General features: G+C 36.2%; 1 long non-coding RNA gene across 1 annotated transcript in view; it reads right to left on the reverse strand.

Annotated features, from left to right (window-relative positions):
- Positions 1-378: 378 nt before the first annotated feature.
- LOC118025985 overlaps positions 379-12,057 on the reverse strand; it is an 84,740-nt gene continuing 73,061 nt past the window's right edge. The window contains exons 2-3 of the long non-coding RNA XR_004683440.1: positions 7,730-7,807; positions 379-984 (exon numbers count right to left, since the gene is read on the reverse strand). This is a non-coding gene — a long non-coding RNA (uncharacterized LOC118025985). The remainder of the gene's footprint in view (positions 985-7,729; positions 7,808-12,057) is intronic.

Consider the following 12,057-nt stretch of genomic DNA (forward strand, 5'->3'; position numbering starts at 1 on the left):
ATATATATATATATATATATTTAAAGTTTGATGTGTTCAAGGAGCATTCACAGAGAGATATCTCCTGAAAGGTGGAACAAGCAGGTAGGAGAGGTCAGGACTAGAAATATTGCAGATTTGGGCAGAGTTTAGTAAGGGACTGTTGATTTTCAGGTTCAAAAGAAGTATAAGAATGGATTCACTGGAGGGTCAATTTTTTAGCTCAAGAGAGAGGTCAGAACCAAAGATATAAAGTCATTATTATAGAGGCAATATCATGGAGTTATGTATGGAATGACTCAGAAAAAGAAAAGGCAGGGGAGGAAAGACTCCAGGAGAGCACTGCCACTATTTGAGAACACAAGGAAGAAACTAGAGAGAAGAATGCAGTGTACTCTTAAAGAAAGTGAGATAATAAAGTGAAAACATTCACTTTCTAGTGAAAGAAGAGAATTTCAAGAAAAAACACATTGTTGTCAACAGTATCCACTAGCATATTAATGTATAGGTAAGTAAGAACCCTAGATTATTCCATTAAATTGAGCAGCTTAAAGGCCATTTGTATCCTCAGAAGGCCATTCCTAATAGATAGATGCAACAAGCCCATGATCTGAGATTTTCTAGGAAACATTATAAAAAAAATTAAAAAGTTTAGTGCTTCTTTATTGAATGTGGTCATGAAGGAAAAATTGTTGACCAAAATGAAAAAAGAAAGTTATGTTTCTTTAGGCTTTGAGAGAGCAAGTGTTCACAGTTTAATGCTAGGGTAATAGAGGGAAAAGTGAAGGCATCGGGGAGGAGGAAGAGACATAAACAGATACCCAGAAAGTCAAAATCACTGACCTCAAGGACAACAGTGATAGGATTATTTGGCAGGACTTTTATTTGCATCTGTACTAATCTTTATGTCCATCCTTCTTGTATACAGGAAGGAAAGATTGCAGATCCCATGGTTTTTAATGCAAACTCTCGATTTCCTTTGTTAAGAAGAGACTGTGTCATTGGCTGAAGAAAAAAAAAAGGCTTAATGAAACAGGAAGGTCTAACATAACTTCATTATTTAAAATGTATTACAGTGCAATGATTTAGAACATGAACATCCCAATAAGTGAAGAAAATGAGATACACAACAAATAAGCAGTGTCAGTGTTGAAAGAATAACACTGAGCAAGATACTCTCCAAATCCAAACAATCTGCAAAACAGGGATAATACTGTTATATGGTGAGAATTAAATAGGAGTGTTTCCACTATTTCAGGTTGTATGCCAATAGCTTAAAATGCCTTTCTATTTCTATATTTTAGTTCCCTAATTTTAAGGATTCATAAAGATATAGGCACTATACCTTATATATATATATATATATATATATATATATATATATATTTTTTTTTTTTTTTTTTTTTTTTTTTTTTTTTTTTTTTTTTTATTTTTTTTTTTTTTTTTTTTTTTTTTTTTTTTTTGCTTTTCTCTGCTCAGCATAGAGAATTGTACCTAATGAGCACTTTAAATATATATGAATTCACTAGAATTTTGAAAACATTTCTTTGGGTCTGTCTTGTGGTCTCTTACCAGTGTGGGGTTTGGAGTGGGGGACAGTAACACTAAGGGATTTTTACTAGAAGAGGTCAGTAACTAACAACATGTATTATAAACTGACATTTTTAGGGTAATGTCAAAAACATCAACTTCCTTTTGTTGTCTCTTATAGGTGTATCATAAGCTTATGGAGAAACTTCTGTAATATTTCAAAACTGAAAGGCATTCATTTTGACTTAATTTTCTACCTCTTTTCATAAAGTAGGTCTTTATTTGCCCCAAACAGAGGTTCCCCCTAGGGAAACCCCTAGGTTATTTTGTCTTCTTTGAGCTCTTTTGCTAATTTTATGGGTTCTACTCTTATCCATTCTTGGCACATACATTATATATAATATATATATATATTATATATATATGATATCTGGGACATCTTAACCACTTTAATCTATCGTCTATGGAATCTACTCCATTCCCATATATTTTTTTTTCCTCTCCTATGGTATAGAAATGAATCTTAAGTTATATGGCAATTGGAAAATTTCCCTCAGGATCCATTGACACTTAAAACAATAAATTTCTAAAAATAAGCTAACTCATGTCCAAATGACTTACGCAGCAATTCTACTGATTCCTGGGATGATTTCACATCAAAACTAGGATGGGATAGGCTTTACATTTGGGAGAGAGATAACAGTTTTGTTATTTATATATTAAAGCATAGCCTATTGAGCATTTTGTTGATGAAAAAGATCTAAGAGAGCTTTTTGCCTAGTGTTTTCAAAATATTTTTACAGGATATTTTATCAAATAAAACATTCATGGAATCTCAACAAATAAACCAAAGCAACTACACTTTTATCTGTTATAAATGGGGGTTATAGCCCTTCTTTTCTTTTTCGGCTCTCTCGTGGATGTAAGGCAACATGGCATCTTGATAAGCATAGTGCAGTAGGAACACGAGAACATATCTTGATTGTTGAGATTACAGACAGACCTAAGTAAGTAAATGATCCTCCCTGTTAAACTGCAATGATCTAAAGTTGTGTTATTATTTGGAACCTAATATATTTCTATCAATGCCACTAGAACTAGTGAGTTCTCTATAAGAAAATAATGTACAGGCATACTTTAGAGACATTGCAGGTTTGGTTCCAGACTACTACAATTAAGTGAATATTGCAATAAAGCAAGTCAAATGAAATTTTTGTTTGTTACCTAGTGTATTTAAAGGTTACATTTGCACTACATTTTAGCATATGATTGCATACTTAAAAGACTATCTAAAAACCCGATGTATATACCTTAATTTAAAAATACCTATTACAGGGGCGCCTGGGTGGCTCAGTCGTTGGGCATCTGCCTTTGGCTCAGGTCATAGTTCCAGGGTCCTGGGATCGAGCCCCATATCGGGCTTCCTGCTCCACGGGAAGCCTGCTTCTCCCTCTCCCACTACTCCCCTGCTTGTATTCCCTCTCTCGCTGTCTCTTTGTCAAATAAATAAATAAAATCTTAAAAAAAAGAAAAAATACCTATTGCTAAAAATGCTAACCATTAGAGATTTCAGTGAGTTGGAACTTTTTGCTGGTGGAGGGTCTTTCCTCAATGTGGATGGCTACTGTGGGAACTCTTCCTTTCATGAATGCAATGCTGTTTGGTAACATTTTACCAATAGATCTTTGAAATTTAGTCAATCCTCTCAAATGCTGATGCTGCTTTATCACTAAGTTTATGTATATTCTAAACCTTTGTTGTGATCTCAACAATCTGTATAGCATCTTCATCAGGAGTAGTTTCCATCTCAAGAAACCACTTTATTTTTTCATCCATAAGCAGTAGCTCCTCAGGGAGCCTGGGTGGCTCAGTTGAACATCTGATTCCATGATGTCAGAGTCCAGGGACCAAGCCCTGTGACAGGCTCCCTGCTCAGTGGGGAGTCTGCTTGTCTCCCTTTCCTCTTCCTCCTCCTCACTCTCTCTCCCAAATAAATCTTTAACAGATGAGGAGCTGCTTTTCTTTTTAATTTAAGTTTTATCATGAGATTGCAATATTAAGTCCCATCTTCAGGCTCCACTTCTAATTCCCTTGCTGTTTCCACCCCATCCGCAGTTATGTCCTCTACTGAAATCTTGAACCCCCATAAAATCATCCATGAGGTTTGGAATCAACTTCTTCCAAACTCCTGGTAATGTTGAGTTTTGACCTTTTCCCATGAATCATGAATGTTCTTAATGGCATCTAGAATGGTGAATCCATTCCAGAATGTTTTCAATTGATTTTGCCCAGATCCCTAAGCTTAATCATTTTTCCCTTTTGATTCAAAGTGAGAGATGTGTGACTCTTCCTTTGACTTGAACACTTAGAGGCCACTGCAGGATTGTTAACTGTCTAATTTCAATATTGTGTCTCAGGGAATAGGGAGGCCTGAGGAGATGGAGGATGGATGAACAGGTGGTTGGTGCTGGTGGAAAAATGGTGCTGATAGACTTGCTCAGAAAAGGGTTGCCACACATTTTCAATTTGTGGGGTGGGGGGGACAGATCTGTGAAGTGTAATAAAGTGAAGCACAGTAAAATGAGATATGCCTGTATGTTCTGTTGTTTTGTTTTGAATCAAAACTTGGTGTATCCTATTCCTAAACTCACTGAACTTTGACCAACTTTTGTATTCAAAGCATTTATATATTCATTCTGATGTTATGGATTCAAAATATGTATTCTGGGGATTTATTATTGCAGTCAAGGGGCACAAGCTAGTGAGGAGTAGTGAGATACACAAATACTTTGATAATAATATATATTTGCAATTTAACTACAATATTTGGGGAGAAATTTTATGAGTAATTTTTTTAAAAAATGAACTTTAAAACACTAGCATAGTGATTATTTTAGATAGATTGATGCATGCACAGCATTTATAGTTTCAGTTGGTAAATTATTACCACCAAATCTCCACTTCATTGTCTTTGCTCATGCATGGGTATTTCTACTTGCATCTATATTAAATACATAATTAAATTTTCCACATACAAGCTGTATTAAATTTTATTGGTCAGATAAACCAGTGATATATGTTGCCAGTAATCTGAATCAAGAAAATTATATCTGTAACTTTTGTTGTCCAAATCTTCATACTATAAACCATTAAAATTTAAGAAACCTTTTAATAATATCTTTCTTTCCTTGTGTTTAGGAAATCTGTCATTAATCTATCTTTGCTTCAATAGTGTTCCTAAGCACATTTCTGATTAAGAAAAACTCAAGCACTTTTGGAGCCAAGTGTATTTCCATTCCCCATTACTCCATGATTAATATATAACAAGTAAGCCACTTTATTTGTTCAAGTACTAATTTTGATGTGGACAGCTCCCCATGGTCTATGCACCTTTACTAGTAGAGACACCAAAGCAAAAGTAATTTAGCAATAATGAAGATTAACTGTAAGTAGTTGCCTCAAAACTGACTGAATATGGCTAAAGGAAGAAAAATGATTCATTTTTAACTTATTTATCTGGTAGTGACTTCCTGTTCTAAATAATCATGCATGGGCATATTGTTATGAATATTCAAAAGGTTTTTTAACAGCTTAATTTTTCTTCCTTTGTTTCTAGGAACAGAAGTCATAACACACACTGAAATAGAGTATCACACTTGCCAGCAGCAGATAAAGTAATGTATCATTTGATGCTTTCTCTATCTTCTGTGGCACCAACAAAGAAAGTAATGTATCATTTGATGCTTTCTCTATCTTCCATGGCACCAACAAAGGCAGACCCACCATCAAAGGAAAGCATCACTCCCATCTGGGTTTTAATGCAGAAATAACACATAGCTGACTTAGTCTGGGCTCCCTTGATTAAAGTTAAGAGTCATCATTATCAAAAGTATGTCCCAGATCTGTTTGAAATAGATAATATGTTAGCTCCAGATTTTCTCAGCATCATGTTTCTGCTCACTTCTTTCCTGAGTATATAGAAATTGGTAGTTGGCAAAATCACCTGGCAGAAAGAGAAAGAATCAAATTTTTCTCATTTTATTTTTCCTTCACATCTAACAAAGTACTGCTTTTGTTGTTTACACTCCTTTTTCCTCTCAGACTCACCCTCTGTCTGCACTTCCTTGCTAGCTTTGTGCCCTGGATTACTTCCTCACTCTCTGGCTTCTAGCTGAGTTGGCCAATAGGAAGCACTGTTAGGAACTAGACGACAGGAGGCGATTTATTTCTTCTACTCTTTGTCTATAGTTTTGGTGGATACATTCAGTGTTTATATATCCTATGGGAGGATTTTCTTTCAGGGCTCAACATTTTTTAAAGGTTCTTGGACAGCTTCTTTCTTTCCCTCCAACAGGCCTAGAAATGGTAATAGTTTGCCTCTGTTGCTAGTCTGTGTGTGTCATCATTTTTTTTTAAGATTTATTTTTGTGAGAGAGCGAGCACACATGAAGGATGGAAGGGGCAGAGGGAGAAGCAGATTCCCCACTTAGCAGGGAGCCCAATGTGGGACTCCATCCCTGGGATCATGACCTGAGACGAAGGCAGACACTTAACCAATTGAGCCTCCCAGGCACCCTGCCTCACCCTTTTTTTTTTTTTAACTTTAGAACTCTGTAGAATGAGTCTATCAAGACAAGTCCCAGAAGGAAACAGCATACTCAAAGGGTTTATCTAAACAGTCTCAAGAAAACACAAAATTTCTTGATTTTTGTTTCAGGTCAACAATACATTTTTCAGGAAAGGATCATAGACACTATTCTATTTCTCTTCCCTTTTGCATTAGTAGAAAGCAAAAATATGATTTACAGGCAAGTGGTTTGCAACCATTTTTCTTCATGCCACAAGACGTATACCACATAATGTTCACATGTTCAGTTCAGATCTATGCACAAGATAAGGTTGATACCTGTGAGGTAAGATTTTCCCTTTTCTGCTTAAGAAAGCCTATCATAAAGCAAGTGTCTGAGAATATAGTTGTCATAGTGAAACCTTGAAACTGTGCAGTGTTATTTTTAAAGAAAAGTATTTTCTAATTTTGTAGTAATCCATCATTTGCAACATGCCACAGATTCTCTTGTGGGTCCCCTATGCTGCAGCCTGGAAAAGCTTTTCCTGAGATACAGATGGACAGCTAATTCTCTTATCAGGAGGTGAGTGACAAAATGTCCTACATCTTCCCTTGACTATGGTAGGCTGGCCCTTTAGCTATACCTCAAAGAAATATGAATGGAGTAACACTGACACAAATGCAAATATGATAGATCTTTCAAAACTCTTTGAACTATGTTGGCATTATTTGCTACCTAGAATGACACTAAACTTCAAAAACCAAACATACTGTTAGGTATTTAAGAAAAAGAAAGTGAGGGAAGACATGTCTTCTTGGCCAGTCACCACCAGGGTCCTCACATTAGACACTGAAAGCTCTAACTTTTTTAATTGCATGATGTTCATTGAGCATCTACTAAAGCCAGCTTCAGGGTGAAATATGCATTATTAATGCCCACAGAGAAAGATGACTGAAAGCAAGTAATCAAAGCAGTATTCTCAACTCTCTAAACATAGTTTTTGATTCTCAGTTAAGAATCACATGAATTCATTATTATCTTCATTAATGCATAAACTCAAATGTTTTATAAATGTTATATTTCAGTCTTTTAGTGCTATTCCTTTCTTGAAATCCCCACACCCTGACATATTCACAAGTAGTACTGTGTTTACATATTTATATCCTTAAAAGGTTTATATATAGCTCCAGGTAACCCTACAGATTTGCACACAATTTTTTCATCCACAAATTTAAATTTCACCATATGTTAGCCATATTGTCACCCATTAGCAAAATCATTACATACTATATCTTCAACAACTGGAGACACAATAAAGACATTCAGAAATATTTTACAGAATTGACTCTGCAAGTTAGACTTCATTGTGAAAGAGTACCTTTATTAAAAAGCTTCACCACAGTATTCATAGTTTTAATATTTCTTGCTTTCACTTTAGAGAAAAACTAAGTATTTCAAAGAAAAGTTGGAGTGAACATTTGTTTTGCTTATATATTCCCATCACTATAGTATATAGAACACCTCCAAGAAGTCCCAGCCTTGAAAATGCCATGAAACAATTACTTTAAATGAAAGACACTATTAATAACCTCATTTTCAGATAAGGCAGCTAATAGATTTGAAAGGTTTTAGTATCTGGCTTGTGTACTTACTGAGCTAGTAAGTGACAGAGTCAGCACTTGCAAGACTAGGTTCAATTCCCAAGCTCCTTCTGAGGTACCAGAGGTGTCCTGTTAAAATTATACCAGCAAAGGAATGACAGAATTGAGAGCACTGGCAAATCCTAAAAATGATTTAATAGTCAGTGTCATTTTACCTTCAGAAGAAAAGGAGCTAAAGTATGACTTTTTATTAGCTTCAGATAACTGCTTTGCCAATGCCAATCAGTAAAATAATCATGAAAGAAAAATGCAATTTAAATGCAGTTTATAATGTAGATTTCTTCACCCTGCTTCTGAGATTCTCATTCTAGGACTCGAATACAACCCAGGAAGTTTGATATTTAGAGATCACATTGGATGATACAAGGGTTCAAGGGCTATACTTCAAAGAATGTTGCCATAGAGAATATAAAGGTTAACTTAAAATTTCTTACTGGTCACCTAAAAAAACAAAACAAAACACAAAACACAAAACACAAAACAGTATTCCCAATTTCAAATTGGAGAGACTCAATTGCTTGCCACTGATTCTTCTGATTAGAAATCTGAGTTCTAAAATTATTTAATTAAAAAGTTATATTTATTTATTTATTTATTTATTTTTTAAAGATTTTTATTTATTTATTTGACAGAGAGAGACACAGCGAGAGAGGGAACACAAGCAGGGGGAGTGGGAGAGGGAGAAGCAGGCTCCCTGCAGAGCAGGGAGCCCGATGCGGGACTCGATCCCAGGACCCTGGGATCATGACCTGAGCTGAAGGCAGTCGCTTAACCAACTGAGCCACCCAGGCGCCCTTAAAAAGTTATATTTAGGACAGACTGAGAGCTATTGAGAGATTTGAGGATTTAATAAACTGGTTCTTTTAGAACTAAGTCATCTTAGCTCTGTTGAAAGCTGATGGTATTACCAGTGAATATAGTGAACATGATAAGAGATCACCAGTGTCTGTCAGAGGTCTCCAGAATGCAGTGAAATAAAAATTAGATATGTCCTCAGATGAGAGATTAGTTTTGAGTATAAATGGATAAAAGGAACCACAGAGAGGTTAAAAAAGGTTCCTTGGATCTCCTTTATCCTCATGTGCTGCAGTTGCAAATTACAAGTAATGTTCCTGACCGTAGAGGCATCTCCAAAGACAGAATAAGAGTAACATTTCAAATGTTCTCCCCCAATCTACACTCCCCTAGAGCCATCCCTCTGTTACCTCCCTAAGACAGAGGTCCTCCAGGCAGTCTAACCAGACTTGACAAGTAGCAGAAGTGGGAGTAGTTTATTTCCTGTACTTCACCTTTTACCCATTATCTCTTATAGTGCTAACGAGGCCCTTAACACAAACTTAGTTTACTCTCTTGGCTTTAAGTATAGGTCATGAAATCCAGGTTATCATAGGATGTGAGAATTAACACATGGAACTAAATGACTTATAGAAAGGAAAACTCCTTAATAGAGATAGTCTGTGTGTGTGTGGGAGGCAGCAGCTGGTGCATGAAACGGATTTTAGTATTACAAAATAAAACCCAAGTCATTTGGAGATCATCAATGAGTAGGTTTGGTCTGAGCAATGTTTATGAGCTTTACAGGGCATGAACAGCAAGATCAATAAAGCAAAACCAGAAGTTCCAGAAAGGGTAACACAATGAAGCTTAAAAATCTGTACAGTTACTAGGAAACCGTGTTTGGATTCAAATTGAGCTTAATATTTATTCAGATGCTGCTGGAAGAGGACATTGATAATTGAGTTTTCTCTTTTACTTAAATGTTACCAACCTTCATATGATCATGAGATCATTTAAAAATGTTTAATCTATGCAGTTTTAATATTGTTCTTTTTTGCATAAGGATCTTTTTTAATAAAGGCAAAATTAAAAAGGAACAAATGTATTTTAGACCTTGGAATGTAGGTACTTTGTATTCATTGCTACACAAAAACTGAGCAGCTCTATATTGTGTGATTGTTTTATCAAAACCACATCAATGACATTTAAGGTTATTCTTCATTAAAAGGATCAAGCGTGGGTTGTCTACTTCCCCTCAATAAAGAAATTAAAATATGGATAGGGATTTCAAATAAACTTGGCCTAAGAAAGTTAAAAGCCCCACAATTCCATCAGTTCCTACTTTCTGGCAGTGTTACTCAGACTCAGGTAGTTTTTTTTCTTTTTTTAAAGGTTTACACTAGTGGTTTTCACGATGCACAGTTTATTTGACTATCTATCTATAGGTAATATTTCTTTAAGTTACTATTCAAAAATAATATCCCAGATATGAAACCAGTAACCAATGGTTTAATGGGGCTAATAAGAGCAACTTTAACTTTTTACCCAAATCTGCTTGTTCTCAGAAGGCTGTCTGCCACCATGTTTCTCTAAGAAACACTCTTGCCTGGCACCATGATAACAAAATGTTGATTTAGTTGTTTTGCAGAGACTCAAGCCTTCATAAAAAAACTGGCCAGAACCAGTGAGGACCACCAACCTTCTCTTTGAGCATGCATGAGTGTCTGATGGGTAAACTTTTGACATAGAAGGGCCTAAACATCCACCCTTGGATCATGCTAAGGATGCCATTCTCTGGTCACGGACCACATGAAAATGTAAGCAGATCCTCACAGGTGCAGACAAAATGACTTCAACCTTCCCTTACTTTCTAACTTTATCTGATTTTAAAGACACATAGCTCTTTTCTCCTATATTCAGATCCTTTTTCTTTTACCTTTAAGTATCTTTGACTCTCCCCTTTCTAGGAAGTGGATTTGAGGCTTGCCTTCCTGTCTCATTGTTTGGCTGCATCTCAAATAAACCCTTTCCTTGCTGCATCCTTGATGTTTTAGTGACTGCATTTGCAAAAGACAAACTTCAGTTTGGTTAAAAATTTGGTGAACAACTGCCCATGGTTCATTGGCCCCCAGCCAGTAATGGGTATCTGATGAGGAGTCCATGCAGCAGCCTTCACTCTTTGTCCTAGGGACAGCCCCCAGGGCCCTACCCCACCACTGACCTTTAGCATTTTAATTTAACTCTTGTGGCAGGGAAATGGTTTTTGGTTTCAGTTTGGATGGACATCTCTCGGTGAGTACTTTGTGTGTGATGGCACATGAGCTTCTTTCTTACTCCTATTTGATTGGGCTCTCTGATTTCTTCCTTCCATCCAGCCTCTAGCTGGGGGGGAGGGGTTCTTAGCCTTTAAAAGAAAGGTTGGCTAGGAAGCCCTTTGGTTCAGTTGGTAAAGCTCTGACTTTTAGGGATGAACTAGAAATTAGGGAGGAACTAATACTCACAGAGGAAATCTGGGCTTGGTTTGTTTGTTGCTATAGCTTTTGGTATCTTCAGATAAAATCAGCCATGTTCTGATTGGAGAAGGGGAAATGGCAATTCAGTCCCCAAATGCAGCTCTTTTGACTGTATTCTACAAAATTGAGCAATGTTTAGTTATAAACCTATAAAAAGAAAAAAATATATCTTTTTTTGCAATACTGCTTGGCCACAATATTTGTTAGACCCTAGAGAAAAATAGTCAACACATCCATAAATTAGAATACCACATTACAATTAGATTTGTTTTGTAAAGGGGAAAAGATAGGATGCAATACCTTATGTTCCATCTTCTATGCTTTCAAAATATCAGAATAAGCCAGCTCAGAGAAAATGTAAAATTTTACTCCAATTATAAAGCATGTGCTACCCAATTCTAACCAGGGAAAATAGGATATTTTATTAGTTACAGAATTAAACTCCCTCACAGCACTAGTCCCAACAACTTCAGCCCCAGCAGGACCCTGAACCAGGACCTCCTACCTTGGGGGGCCAAGAAGTAGGAATGGTCTTCCCTTCTCATTGCCTACGTGGTACTCAATTTGGTCAGGGAGCCACTCATCGCCAAGGAGGCCAATCTCTGCTAAGGCAATTGGAGCTTAGATGCAGGGAAGATTTGGATCCATTCTCCATTCTCTACCTTGTATCTGTTTACTTGAATAAACACTATGACCATTTATAGAGATTGCCTCAAGAGGGTGAAAAATTTGTTCTCACCTATTTTGCCACCCATAACCCCACTTGGACAGATGTACAAAATTTATTAACAACTTTCCTCACTTCTGAGGAACACTACATGGTCCTAAAAAGGCTAGGGAAGAAGCTAATTGAAACCCCCAGTAACCTCCTAAATGCTGATGCTATGATGATTCTTCCTACCATGGATACCAAGGTAAGCTCAAACACTATTGAGATTGTATTTTAGTTGGATTTCTAAAAAGGGGGCCCTAAGCAAAAAGTTTAAAAGAAGTTAAAAAATTTTAAAAGAAGTTAAGCAAAAAATGAGA

The sequence above is a fragment of the Mirounga leonina genome, unplaced genomic scaffold (assembly GCF_011800145.1).
Source record: "Mirounga leonina isolate KUSES-001 unplaced genomic scaffold, KU_Mleo_1.0 Mir_114, whole genome shotgun sequence".
NCBI classification, from domain to species: Eukaryota; Metazoa; Chordata; class Mammalia; order Carnivora; family Phocidae; genus Mirounga; species Mirounga leonina.